The following is a 14419-nucleotide window of genomic DNA, read 5'->3' as shown; positions in this document are numbered from 1 at the left end:
AAGAATCACCATAAACACTAAAATCGTCCATAAAAACTTCCATACAGTCCTCAATAAGATCAGAGAAAAGACTCATCATGCACCTTTGGAAAGTAGCTGGTGCATTGCACAAGCCAAATGGCATTCTCTTATAAGCGTAGGTCCCAAAAGGACATGTAAAAGTAGTCTTTTTCTGATCCTCAGGAGCTATATGAATCTGGAAATAACCTGTGTAACCATCTAAAAAGCAATAATGTGATTTACCTGACAGGCGATCCAGCATTTGATCAATGAATGGAAGTGGGTAGTGATCCTTACGAGTAGCTTGGTTGAGACGCCTGTAATCAATGCAGACTCTCCAAGCATTCTGAACTCTAGTTGCTATGAGCTCTCCATGCTCATTCTTCACGGTAGTGACTCTGGACTTCTTGGGCACCACTTGTACTGGGCTTACCCATTCACTGTCTGAAATGGGATATATGATACCGGCCTCCAATAGTCTAGTCACTTCCTTTTTGACAACTTTCAAGATGGTAGGATTCAATCTTCTTTGTGGTTGACGGACAGGTCTTGCTCCCTCTTCTAAAAATATTCCGTGCTCGCATACTTGAGGGTTGATTCCCACTATGTCTGCCAAACTCCACCCAATTGCCTTCTTATGCTTCTTCAGCACATTAAGTAGTTGTTCTTCTTGTTGAGAAGTCAGTTCTCCTGCAATAATAACCAGAAGCTTCTGCTCATCCTCAAGGTAAGCATATTTGAGATGTGGAGGGAGAGGTTTCAATTCTAACTTTTGATCATGGGCAGGCTCTGGGTTATCTGGGGCTTGTGAAAATGGCGAAGTGTTCTTATTGTCAGTTAAGAGGGTACCCACACTTGGACCTTGTCCAGTGTGCCTCTCTTCAAACTCTTCCTTTTGAACTTTAGCCACACTTTCGTCTATGACATCACACTGGAAGATAGAACGATCTTCTGGGGGGTTGTCAATGACTCTATTTAGATTGAAGATTACTATGCGGCCATCTATTTCAAAGGAGTATGTCCCTGAAAAAGCATCCAATTTGAATTTTGATGTCTTCAGGAATGGTCTTCCAAGTAGGATTGATGATGGCTTATCTGAATCATTATGGGGCATCTCCAAGATATAAAAATCAGTGGAAAATGTGAGCCCTTTAATGTTCACCAAAACATCTTCAGCAACTCCAGCCACTGTGATAATGCTTTTATCTGCTAACACAAAACGAGCTGCCGACCTTTTTAAGGGAGGGAGCCTTAAAACATCATATATAGACAAAGGCATTATACTGACACATGCTCCTAAATCACACATGCAATCATAAATTACTACACCACCAATAGTACAACTAACTATGCAAGGACCTGGATCACTACATTTTTCAGGTAATCCTCCCATTAAAGCAGATATAGAACTACCTAAAGGAATAGTTTCTAATTCATTAATTTTGTCTTTATGGATACATAAGTCTTTTAGAAACTTTGCATATTTAGGTACCTGCTGAATAACATCAAAAAGGAGAACATTTACCTCAACCTTTTTGAATATTTCTACCATTTTAGGATCAGGTTCCAGCTGCTTCCTAAGCTTCCTTGCAAGTTGTGAAAACGGAATGGGAGTAGTGTTTTCTGTGGTGCCTGCACCTTTTTGTGCTTCTTCCTATGGTTGAGCTATCTCTTCTTCAGCTATGTCCTGTATATCCTCTTCCTCTTCAACATCTTCAATTTCTACCATCTCTTCAGCTGAGGCGTATTCTGGTGAGCTTGGTTCCTCCTGATTCCTCTCCTGCAGTGTGGTTCTGGACCTCAGGGTGATAGCATTAATGCCTCCCTTTGGATTGGGTAATGGTTGAGAGGGGATTCTAGTGGTGCTTAAAGGTTGGTTACTGGAATTTTGTGCTGAACCAAGTTGTGTCATAAAAGCTTGCAGAGTAGAGGTGAAACCATTCAGACTGGCATTAATACTGTTCACGGTGGTATTTTCCATGGCCAGTTGTCTTTTCTCAAAAGCTTGTAATAAATCTTCATTAGAAGATACAGAAGAATGAGTAAATTGAGAGGTTTGCTGCTAATTGTTCGGTGGTCCTTGGTTTTGCCTCAGGTGAGGTGCTCGGTAAGGTTGATTTTGCTGCCTGTTGTTGTAATTATTCCACCTCTGATTTCCCTGATTATCTCTGCCTCCCCTATTATTGTTGTCCCTCCAATTCTGGTTTGAATTGTCCTGCCATCCATGGTTATTATTTCCACTTTGATTGTACCCTTGGTTGGGGCGGTCATAGAAGTTGTGAGTGGATGCCACCATGTTGTCTTCTTGTTGGAGCTGAGGGCATTCATCAGTGTAATAGCTGTAATCAGCACAAATTCCGCAAATTCTTTGTGGAACTAGTTGTTGGTTTTGCTGCGGTTGAGTTTGCTGAGCTTGTTGATTTAACTGCATTTGCTTCAGCAGGTTGGTCATCTCACAGATGCTTCGATTTAGAGCAGCAGTCTCTATGCCAGAAGATACTTCTGCAACGGCCCTTGAATGGCCTTGCTTTTGTCTGTGGTTCCGAGTAGATTCAGCTAAATCACTGATCAATTGCCAAGCTTCATCAGTAGTCTTGTACTTCTTCATAGACCCATTGCTGGCACATCCAATATGGTCTTATCTTGGGGCCTCATACCTTGTGTGATATAGCTGAGTAGCACGATCTTGTCAATCATGTGGTGGGGGCATGCTTCCAGAAGATTATTGAAGCGCTCCCAGTATTCAAAGAGAGTCTCATTGTCATCCTGAACAATTGTAGAGATATCCTTCCTCAGTTTATCAGTAACTTCAGATGGAAAGAATTTCTCCAGAAACTCCTTTCTGAGTGTATCCTAGTTGGATACATTTGCTAGAGGTTGAGTGTAGTACCACTCTCTTGCTTTTCCCTCAAGAGAGAACGGAAAAGCTTTCAGCAGAATTGAAGTTTCATCAGTGCCATCACGCCTGACAGTAGAACAGGCTGCCTGGAAATCTCTCAAGTGCTTGATAGGCTCTTGAGCAGGTAGGCCATGAAACTTGGGCATCAAATTTAGCAGTGCGGTCTTTATTTCAAAATCCGTAGCTACCACTGGATGATGCGCTTGAAACAGTTGCATTGTAAAATCAGGAGCTCCTTCCTCCTGAATGGTAACTCTTCTAGCTGCCATGTTTTCTGCACGTAAAACAACCGAATCAGTAGAACGGGGGCTGGTTTCTTCCTCAGATTCACTTTCAGATCCGCCCTCAGAGCGGACTAACCTACGCTGTTCTCGCCTTATTCGTGAAATTGTTCATTCAATTTCAGGATCGAATATTAGCAAGCGCGGATTAGGAAGTGAACGTGTCATTTGACGGAAGAAACATGCAGCTCATAGTAGCAAAATTAAATAAAATGCAAGTAAATAGATTCTAATTAATAAAATTAGCACTCTATTGCAACTCCCCGGCAACGACGCCAAAAATTGATGGAGTGCAGAAGCTGGTGAATTAAAAATTTATTAAAATGGTTACGTTGCAAGTATAGTTCTTAACTCACCGAAAATCTGCCTATCAATTTAGAAATATGTCACAGAAAGTTTAAATTAAAATTACTGGGAGTTTTAAGTCCCAGGTCGTCTCCCAACGAGTTGCAGAAAAGTGTGCTGTTTTATTAATCAGATATTCCAAAAAGTTGAGCTAAGTAAATTGGGATTTAAATTGAGGAATTGTAAATAATAAAAATAAAAGCCTTGACTAGGAATTGATTGGTTAGAATCTCTATCATTGATGGAATGATTTTTAAGATTGATTTATAATTAATGGTTACTCTGTTTGGTTATCCTTTACTAGGTAAGGGAAAGTCAAACAAGTTGGAATGCCAGATCTGTTCACGAGTTACAACCCACTTAGTTCAAAGGGATTGGCGTTGGTGACAGGATAGCAATCCAACAATTAACCCAACTACAAATTTTTTCCTTCAATCCTTCCAACTCAAGAGTTCCTTTTAATCAATTCCCCATCAAGTAATGAAACTACTCACGCATTGTAAATAAAGAATCCATGGCACATAAAAGGGAATTAAAAGAAGACATGATTATTGGAATTGAAATTAAATTAAAAAGAAATAATCCTTGCATCAATTAATCATAAAAATATCTGAATGACAAAATTGAACATAACAAAGAACGTGGAAGAATAAAACCAAGTTAAGAGAACAAACTAGAGTGATGAAGTCTTGATGAGGAAATAACTCTTCTCAATGTTCCAATGCTAAGACCAATTGAAAATTAAAATTCTAGAAACTAGAGAGAAAAACCTAAGAGAGTGAAAAACTAGATCTAAACTACTGAATGAATGTGTCTCTGTTGTTTCTGCATATTCTCTGACTCTAGTCTGCTGTTCCGGGCCAAAAACTGGGCCGAAATAGGGTCCAAAATCGCTGGTTTCGGATTCCGCAGATTATCCAGATCGCGCATGTCACGCGATCGCGTCGTCCATGCGGACGCATCGCTTGCGCTTTTCCTCTTCACGCATTCGCGTCGTCCACGCTACCGCGTTGCTTGTGCTTTCCAATCTGCGCGGCCGCGCAAGCCATGCGGCTGCGTTACTGCGATTTGCGCTCTTTCGCGCGGTCGCATGAGCCATGCGACCGCGTCACTTTTTGCTTGTTATCTCCTCAAATTCTTGTGTTCCTTCTATTTTTGCTAGCTTCCTCTCCAATCTCCGACTCATTCATGCCCTTTAAAGCCTGAAACACTTGACACACAGATTACGGCATCGAATGGAATAAAGGAGAATTAAAATTAAATAATTAAAGTCTCTAGGAAGTAATTTTCAAACATGTACTAAATTCAGGAAGGAAATCTAAATACATGCTAAATTGATGAATAAGTGGGTAAGGAATACGACAAAACCACACAATTAAACACAATATAAACTATAAAATAGTGGTTTATCAGCGATCGCATGATAGAGATTGTGCGTCCAGCACCAATCCAGCACCACTCTCGCACAATATTTCGTTGTGCACCCCTTTTTACGTCGAAAATCAGGGCACGCGGCCGCGTGGGGCACGCGGTCGCATGGGAGGCCATTATTCCCATGTGACGCGGACGCGTCAACGACGGAGTCGTGTGGGACAATTTGTGCCACTGGCACGCCTCCAGCCACGCTCCAGCGTGACTCTCTGTTCGATTTCTCTTCTTCGCAACGCATATGTGACGCGGACGCGTCAGCGACGCTGCCGCATCGCGTGCGTGCTTTTTTTTTAATAATGCAGTATGCAGAATGCAATGCTAATATGAATGTTATGCAAAATTCCAGGTTCAATACAATAAAATAAAATAAAAATCGAAAACAAATAAAACTAGATAAAAATGAAAAAGAAACGATCATACCATGGTGGGTTGTCTCCCACCTAGCACTTTTAGTTAAAGTCCTTAAGTTAGACATTTGGTGAGCTCCCTGTTATGGTGGTTTATGCTTGTACTGATCTAGGAATCTCCACCAGTGCTTGGAATGCCAGTAGCCTCCGGGATCCCAAACTAGGCGCAGAAAGCCTTCAAGTAAGTTAAAGCAAGTAACAAGGCCCCAAGAGTGTTGATTGCCAGAATGAATTCTGGGGTCCCAAACCTTGCTTCTACACCCGTCTTTGTCTTGATCTACATTGGTCCAGTCGGGTGATGAGTAATCTGAATTCTCACTGCCGTGACCAAACAGCTTCCGAGATCCTTTAAATTGAGCTTGACACCAATTCTTGCACCTCAAGTTGAAGTGCGAAACCTTATTGAATCTTGCATACCAGCGCTGAGTGCGAGTCATATCCATTTTCCTCTTAAAACCGCAGAGAGCTCTAAGCTGGCCATCTGTTTCAAGTAAACAATATTCAAGTGGAAAAGTAAAGATAAAAGGTAAAGGTGTTACCCACTTGTAGTTTGTAATTGGTGGTAATTGCCGTGAGATAGGTGTTTCCAATGGTTCTGTAAGTTCTACTCCCTTATAATCTTCTGTGAATTCTTCCACTTCAACCATATCTTGATCATAGTCTTCAATTTCTCCCTCATCATCGCTCAAGTCATATATTGGAGGTTGAGAAAAATCTAACTTAGCATCATCTTCATATTCAGTCGGGGAAGATTCTTCTGTCTCAAAGAATTCACTTGCGGATGCAAATTCGTCACTAAGAGAACAGGACTCGCGATCATCATCATCAAGGAAGCCTGCGTCCTGGGTTATTCCGTTCAATTCTTCATAAGATATTTGCAGTGGAGGTGGTGCAAAATCCTCCTCAGCATCAATTGTAACATCCTTGACGGAATTCTCCATAACTCTGGATTTAGTGGCGGTTCGACGTCTCCTAAATCTTCAACCAACTCTTCTTCTTCTGCAATGACAGCTTCCTCTACTTGTTCCAATACGAAGTTATGCTCTATGTTGTTCACTGGAGCTTCTAGCGTCTTCTTTGTACTGCGTTCTTCATTGGATTATCCAGATAAAGCCATGGGAGTCTGTTGAGGGGCTGAACGTCTGAAAGATAATTGATTTATTGCTTGCTCCAGTTGATGAAGGGTTGTAGTAAAATGTTTTATTGATTTTTCAAGGCGAACCTGTGATTCTGGCTTTGATGGATATGGGTATGGTGTATGGGGGAGTGGTGGTTCTTGGGAGTAATTGGATTGGTGTTGGGGTGGATAAGGATCATGTGGTAGTGAATGGTGAAAAGAAGCTTGTGAGTGTGGTGGTTCGAGGTTATGTTGAGAGGATGGTCTATAGGCACGGGGTGGGGCTTGTTGGTAGTTACAAGGTTGTCCACCATATCTTTCAGCTGGGTATGCATTGTAGAAGGGTCGTTGTCCATGATATCTTGGAGGGTGTTGTTGCCTAAAGGGTTGATTAGATCCTCTTGACTCCATCCATTCTTGATTGGATTGACCTTGATGCATATTTCTGCTGTGGTTTCTATTTCCTTCAACAAAGTTAGAACCAAACTCAAAGCGAGAGGGGTGAGAATTCATAGTAGTTATCAGTAATAAGGGGGAAAAAGGAGAAACAAATAAACAAGTAAAAGAAAAATATATATTTTTTTGAAAAATATTTACAATAACCAATAATAAGGCACACGTTTGCAATTTTCTGGCAACGGCGCCATTTTGACGTTAGGATTTTTGCTAGTAAAGAATTTTATAAAAATAGTCGCGTTGTAAATATAGTTTCTAAACCAACAAAAATCCTTTCGTGCAAACGTTTTGGTTGTCACAAGTAACAAACCGCTTTAAAATTGATAACCGAGTATTTAAACCTCGGGTCGTCTTCTCAAGGAAATGCAGGGAGGTATGTTCTTATTATTGGCTGTGAAAAAGGTAAAATTGGGGTTTTGAGAATGAGGAATAAATATGGCAAATGCTTTAATTGACAATTAAAATAAATAAATACTGTAAAGCAAACCCTTTGGCAAGGTAGGAGAAATTGGAAGTCCAGACTTAGTTATTCTTATCAATAATAATGAAAGTTGAATCTTAATTCCACTTGGTTAACCTTTGCTAAAGCAAAGGAAAGTTAAGGGACTAATTAGTTAGACCTTCGAATCCTATTTATTTCCTAAGAAAAGGTTGGGATTATTGAAGTTCAGCTCAATTAGCAGGATAACAGTTATCAATTATATTGAGCTAAGATAACTCTTGAGTTACTGATTTCTTAACCAAGACCAAAAAGAAAAGAAATTAAATCTATTAGAATAAAATATCTTCAGATTGAGAATAATCAATAGCATAAACAAAAGAAAGCAATATTAAACTGAAATACCTCAAATATCATCAAATAGGGAAATCATCATGAATGTGGCATAAGCCAAATAGGCAACATAACTAATATAAGCATTCAAGTATCTGAAAATAAGAAATAAATGTAAAGTAAAAGAACCTTGAACCTGGGATCGAGAGTCACTCCTAAAACTAAGAGAAGTCCTAAATCCTAATTTCTAAAAATCCTACCTAAATCCTAAGAGAGAGGAGAGAACATCTCTCTCTAAAAACTACATCTAAAACATGAAAAGTGAATTATCAAAAGCATGATCTGAATGGATGCATTCCCCCACTTTATAGCCTCTAATCTGTATTCTCTGGACCGAAAACTGGGTCAGAAACATCCCAGAAGTCACTTCCAGTGCTTTCTGGTCCGTACAGGTCGCGGCCAAGTGACGTGGAGGCGTCGCCCACGCGGCCGCGCGGGTTGAAATTTGCAGATGCGACGTGTCCGCGTGAATCACGCGTTCGCGTCACCTAGCATCAGGGCAACTATGGCTTATTATATATCAAATCAAATCGCGTTGTTTGGCTCTCTGTAGCTAAAGTTATAGCCATTTGAGTGCAAAGAGGTCAGGCTAGACAACTTAACAACTTCATCAACTTCTTGTATTCCTTCCACTTTTGCATGCTTCCTTTCCATCCTCCAAGCCATTCCTGTCCTATAATATCTGAAAACACTTAACACACATATCAAGGCATTTAATGGTAATAAGAGAGAATTAATAATAAGCAAATATAAGATCAAAGAAGCATGTTTTCAATCATAGCACAAAATCAGGAAGGAAAATGTAAAACATGCGAATTGTATGAATAAGTGAGTAAAGAGTTGATAAAAACCACTCAATTGAGCACAAGATAAACCATAAAATAGTGGTTTATCAGACACGTTGTTTCTAATACTGGTATTTCTGTAGATCCAGCAATGATAAATGTCATTTCTAGTTTACCTTACCCCTCCTCCATGAGGGAAGTCAGTTTATTCCTTGGCCATGTAGGTTTTTACTGGAGATTTATCAAGGACTTTAATAAGGTAGCTTTGCCTTTATCCAGACTGCTGTAGAAGGATGTTGAGTTGGAGCTGAGTAAGGACTGTATGGAAGCGTTTGATAAGCTGAAGATCGCTTTAACTCAAGCCCCTATTGTGAGAGGACCAGACTGGAGCCAGCCTTTTGAGATTATGTGTGATGCCTCCAACCATGCAGTAGGAGCAGTGCTGGCTCAACGCGAAGGTAAGGATCCTTTTGTAATTGCTTATGCTTCTAAGACACTAGACGCTACTCAGTCTAATTACACTACCACTGAAAAAGAGCTTCTAGCTATTATTTTTGTTTTGGATAAATTCCGAGCCTACTTACTTGGTACTAAGGTGGTAGTGTACTCAGACCACGTAGCTCTAAAATATTTATTAGCTAAAAATGAGTCCAAACCAAGGTTGATACGTTGGATATTGTTACTGCAAGAATTTGATTTAGAGATTAAAGATAGGAGTGGTTCCCAGAATTTAGTGGCGGACCACTTGAGTCGCCTTGAGCACATCAAGGATGACTCCACTCCTGTCAATGATGCTTTTCCATTTGATAACTTGCAGGTAATATCTGAAGTAATCCCTTGGTATGCACCTATAGCTAATTATCTAGTTAGTCATACATTCCCTCCTAATTTTACTAAGCATCAAAGGGACAAGTTGAAAAGTGAGTCCAAATATTAAATATGGGATGACCCATATTTGTGGAGGTATGGTGCTGACCAGATAATTAGAAGGTGTGTGTCTCAATCAGAATTCTAGTCAATTTTAGAGGCCTGACACTCCTATGAGAGTGTTGGACATTTTGGCCCTAAAAGAACAGCTAGAAAAATATTAGACTGTGGATTCTGGTGGCCCACTCTTTTTAAGGATGCTACTGCCTTCTGTAAATCTTGTCCCCCATGCCAAAGGTTTGGTAATATATCCAAGAGGGATGAGATGCCCCAGCAGCTTATGCTATTCTGTGAAATTTTTTATGTTTGGGGCATTGACTTTATGGGTTGATGCCAAGGCATCTTAGGCTAGTTTCACTAGCATTTTTCTGTTAGATTTAGTTGTTTTATGCATTTTCTTGAGCTTAAAGTAACCAAGAATGGTTAAATGAACAACAAAGCAATGAACCATCCAAAACATTATGATTATGATGCAAATTCATGAGTTTTTAGTTATATTACTTGAATGCTATGAATGGATGATTTCTCATGAAATTTTGCAAGACTTTGATGCAATTGTTGGGATGATTTCAGGGAAGAAGAGGCTAGGCAAGGAAGCAACAAAATCAATAAAGGAAGCTTGAATATCAAATAGGACGTTTAAGCTCCAGTTTAAGGTTAAACTGGAGCTTAAACGCCAAAATCTTGAGAAGAGAGGAAATGCTGTAACTGGCGTTTAACCTCCAGTTTGACCTCAAACTGGAAGTTAAACGCCAGAATGAGAGAGGGCACTAAGAAGCATTCCACGTTTAACCTCCAGTTTGACCTCAAACTGGAGGTTAAACGCCAGAATGAGAATTGAACTAAGGGAGGCACAAAAGCATTTCCACGTTTAACCTCCAGTTTAACCTCAAACTAGAGGTTAAACGTGTTCGACACTTTCTTTTCTCACCAAGAAGCATTCCACGTTTAACCTCCAGTTTGACCTCAAACTGGAGGTTAAACGCCAGAAGTAAGAAAGGCACCAGGAGCATTTCCACGTTTAAGCTCCAGTTTAACCTTAAACTGGAGCTTAAACGTGTTATATGGAACAGCTTGACCATGCCTTCTTCAAACGTAAATAACTTGAGCTACAAAACTCCAAAAGAGGTGATTCAAAATGCATTGGAAAGAATACATCTAGAGCTTTCCAAGCATATATGGCATGCATGGTGGATACTAAAAATTGAGGGAGAAAACAGCCCCGTAATGTGCATAGAAGAGCATAGAACCAACATGCAATCAGGCCAGCTGACCTCTTCACCTTCCTTGGAGTATAACGTGAGCTATAGAGATCCAATTGAGGTGCTTCCAGTTGCGTTAGAAAGCTGACATCCATAGCTTTCCAACGAGGTATAATAGTCTATATTTGGCATCAAATTGGCAAGGTTGACAAGAGAACAAAGTGACGACTCAAGAAAGGGAGGTTAAACGTGTTCTATAGTGTGTTCTTCATTTCCAAGTTTAACCTCCAGTTTGACCTCAAACTGGAGGTTAAACGTGTTCGATAGTTTTTTGCCTCCAGGGTGTGTTCTTCATTTCCAAGTTTAACCTCCAGTTTGACCTCAAACTGGAGGTTAAACGTGGTCGATCCAAATTGCCTCCAGGGGTTGCCTTCTTCATTTCCAAGTTTAACCTCCAGTTTGACCTCAAACTGGAGGTTAAACGTGTTCGACTATGTACACTCTTGGGATGCTTTCTTCCAATTCCACGTTTAAGTTTTAGTTTGACCTTAAACTAAAACTTAAACTTCAACTTAAACACCACCATTTGAAAAGGTTTCTGGGCCAATTATATTGAAGTTTAAGTTAGCAATTGAGCACAAATATTAACTTAAACTTATTATGGCATGAAACCCAATTGAATATCATGGTTTATGGGATTGGGCTTCAAGAATTGATGAGTCTGGAGCATCCATTTGTTGAGTCTTGTGTCATTACTTGTTTATCACTAAGTTTGCTCAATAAATGTTACAGATGTGAATCACAGCCTCATCAGGATTTTGGACCATAAGCCTAAAGCAAAAGGAAATCAAGGAAAGGCCTCAAAGCCCAAGGAACACAACAGAAGCTCAATTTAGAAAGTGTATAAATAGGATAGAATTTAAGTTAGTTGATACTTTTTGATTTTTAGGAACTTTTCGACACTTTAGAACTTTTCATATTGTGTAATTGAATTCTGAGCTATGACTCACTAAACCCCTTTCATTGGGTTAGGGAGCTCTATTGTAATTCAATGAATCAATAATAGTTTTATCTTCTTCTTCAATCTTTTCTCTTGAATTTTGTTAGAAAGCTTCTCGATCTAAATCCATTGGGTAATTGTCTTGGGAAAGAAATTATCCATAATTGGAATCCTTCAGAACCTTGGGAAAGGAATGGAGGATTCATGCTAGAGAAGCTTTCTCACAGTGAATTGGATTGGGGTTTGGATGGATATTGTGACATGTAATCCTACCAAATTGTGGTCCATGAAATTGTGTGGTATAATCAGTGATCAAGCTTCATCTCTTCTTATGAACATTTAAACCAAGGGATTGGGAATTTGTTTGTTTTTAGAGAGAATTGGTGAGCCAAGGAATTGGGATCCAATCATATAAGATTGCCAAGCAAGATTCAATGAATGCATTGGTTGAGGAAGAGATGAAAATGTTTTGATTCGGAGATTTCAATATCTCCTGACCCCAATGAACTCCCCATCTCTGATCTACCTTTTCTATCTACATTCTGCAATTTCAATTTATGCAAATCCTCCCCAATTCCCTTTTAATTTCAGCAATTTAACTTTTAGCACTTAATTTCTCGCAATTTAAGATTCTGCTAATTTCATTTCCTTGCAATTTACATTTCCCGCCAATTTACTTTATGCAATTCACATCCAATTCTTGATTTCGCTCAACTAACCAAACTTCTGATTCGAATTGCTCACTCAACCAATCCTTGTGGGATTCGACCTCACTCTATTGTGAGTTTTTACTTGACGATAACCGGTGCACTTGCCGGAAGGAATTTTGCCGATCGTGCAATTTCCTTAATCGTAGCTATACTCAGTTTATAGCGCATCATGGGTCCATTTCCAAACTCTAATGGTTTCTTATATGTACTGTTAGCTGTGGATTATGTTTCTAAATGGGTGGAAGCTATTCCCACCCGTACTGATGATGCTAACACTGTTGTCTCTTTTGTTAGAAATCATATTATCTGTCGCTTCAGATCACCACGAGCAATCGTGAGTGATCAAGGGACTCACTTTTGTAACAGGAGATTAACAAGCTTACTGAAGAAACACGGCATCATTCACAAGACAGCAACAGCTTACCATCCCCAAACCAATGGGCAAGCCGAGGTGTCTAACAGAGAGATAAAGCGCATATTGCAGAAGATAGTCAAGCCTCATCAGAAGGACTGGAGCACCAGACTTGTTGATGCGCTCTGGGCTTACCAGACAGCATACAAGACACCCATAGGAATGAGTCCATTCCGCCTGGTCTATGGCAAAGCTTGTCACCTTCCAGTGGAGGTAGAGCACAAATCTTTCTAGGCGGTAAGAGAATGCAACATGGGATTTGAGAAAGCGGGAGCTAAAAGGAAGCTGCAACTACAAGAATTAGAGAGCCTTCGCCTCAAAGCATATGACAACTCCATGCTCTACAAAGAAAAGGTGAATGCTGTGCATGACAAGCACATCAAGAGGAGAGAGTTCCGACCTGGGGACTTGGTCCTTCTTTACAACTCCAGGTTGAGTCTCATGGCAAGCATGCTGAGATCAGATGGGAAGGTCCCTACAGAGCAGAAAAGGCGAAGCCATACAGAGTCTTTCACCTGAGTCATTCTTCAAGCTCCAATTTCATCAAAGTCAATGGACATCGCATGAAGCTGTAACATGGCGAGAAGATGAAGAACAACAAAGAATTAGAGATCTTCCTCTTGGAGAATCCACCAACAGCAGAAGACTGAGCTTGTGGACCATCCAACTTAAGGACGTTAAAGCAAAGTGCTAGGTGGGAGACAACCCACCATGGTATGATCGTTCCTCTCTTTTTAGTTTATTTTAGTGAGTCTTCTCATTATCACTACATACATTATGCATTATCACCTGCATTCATCATAAAAAAATGGCACCTCGACGCGCGAGCGTCCACGACGCGTACGCGTTGTATGTGAGTGTGAGAATAAGAAGGATTGAACAGAAAGTTGGATAGGAGTGGCGCTGGAAGAGTGCTAGAAGCACAAACACAATCACGCGTACGCGTCGCTTGTGCTCTCAGTAGTCCACGCGTAAGCGTCCCTGACACGTATGCGTCGCCCTGGAAATCGGCATACATGTTTGTATGGCCAGAGATTTATGATGGTGTAGCGCTGGAATGGGACTGGGAGCATAAGCCCTATCACGTGGACGCGTCCCTGACGCGTGCGCGTCGCTTTCCCACAATGGCCAGTCACGCGTGTGCGGCCTTGACGTGCACGCGTCATATGCAATTTTGGCTCTCATGCATATCAAGCAGAGAGTTGTATGTGTGCGGGGCTGCCTTCGCGCCATTCGCACAACCAATATCACGCGCACGCATCCCAAATGCGTACGCTCACTTTAAATTAGCGCGCCCCACGCGTATGCGTTGCACGCGACGCACAATTGAAACAGCACGCCGCCCATATTTCTTATTCTTTCTCCAATCCTAATTTCTTTCTTCTTCCTCCTTTCTTCTTCTATCTTTTCTATCTTCTTCTTATTTTCCTCTTACTTCTTTCCCACTCAGACCCTCCATTATCCCTCTGTTTTCATCTTCTTCTCAAGGTTCTTTCTTCCTATCTTCTTTCTTTCCTTCTTACTATTTATCTCTTCCTTTTGTATTCTTTTAATTGGTATTCAAAATTTAAATGGGTAATTGTTTTCTTCTATATTTGCTTCTGGATATATTAAG

At 40.4% G+C, this 14419-nt stretch overlaps 1 non-coding gene and 1 pseudogene across 1 annotated transcript; both read left to right on the top strand.

Moving 5' to 3' along the window:
- Window positions 1-14419, top strand: part of LOC130963521 (uncharacterized) — a 72685-nt pseudogene that overhangs the window by 25057 nt on the left and 33209 nt on the right.
- LOC130949783 (small nucleolar RNA R71) lies at window positions 2692-2799 on the top strand. The gene has a single exon (XR_009073459.1). It is a non-coding gene; the product is annotated as a small nucleolar RNA R71 (small nucleolar RNA).

This window comes from Arachis stenosperma, chromosome 1, assembly GCF_014773155.1.
Source record: "Arachis stenosperma cultivar V10309 chromosome 1, arast.V10309.gnm1.PFL2, whole genome shotgun sequence".
In the NCBI taxonomy this organism is placed as follows: Eukaryota; Viridiplantae; Streptophyta; class Magnoliopsida; order Fabales; family Fabaceae; genus Arachis; species Arachis stenosperma.
Note: the sequence above shows the minus strand (reverse complement) of the source record. Positions and strands in the feature narration are given on the sequence as shown.